This window comes from Oncorhynchus gorbuscha, linkage group LG15 (assembly GCF_021184085.1).
Source record: "Oncorhynchus gorbuscha isolate QuinsamMale2020 ecotype Even-year linkage group LG15, OgorEven_v1.0, whole genome shotgun sequence".
Lineage (NCBI taxonomy): Eukaryota > Metazoa > Chordata > Actinopteri > Salmoniformes > Salmonidae > Oncorhynchus > Oncorhynchus gorbuscha.
This window is the reverse complement of record NC_060187.1, coordinates 77,510,933-77,511,290: the sequence shown is the minus strand read 5'-3', so window position 1 is coordinate 77,511,290 and position 358 is coordinate 77,510,933. Positions and strand designations below refer to the sequence as shown.

Below are 358 nucleotides of genomic sequence, written 5' to 3'. Positions count from 1 at the left end.
CTGTGCCCCTCTCTCACTCTCCTTCTCTCTCATTTGCTCACATTCTCCCACTTTCCCTACCAGGCTTCACACACACTGCAGGTAATGGAAAACAATATACATCTATTCCTTCCTTCCTCTTATCCTTCTCAGTCTCCTCTCCTCTGTCTCTCTGCTCTCTTCTTTCATCATTTCATCCCTCAGCCAGCTCATCCCTCAGCACAGCACAGGTACCATTGCATCAGCTTATGTGTCTAAACTCACTGACGGTGTGTGTGTGTCAAGGAATGACAGCGCATTGTGTGTGTGTCCTACTAGACCATGGTTCGATGTTGAATGTGTTTGATGGTTGGCCTGTCAATTGCGGTGTGGTGTGTGT

The 358-nt window shown here is 47.8% G+C and overlaps 1 protein-coding gene across 1 annotated transcript in view; it reads left to right on the top strand.

The window, feature by feature from the left end:
* Positions 1-358, top strand: part of LOC123996863 (gamma-enolase-like) — a 20,299-nt gene continuing 19,941 nt past the window's right edge. The window contains exon 1 of the mRNA XM_046300642.1: positions 1-81. The gene's annotated coding sequence lies outside the window, so the exon portion shown is untranslated. The remainder of the gene's footprint in view (positions 82-358) is intronic.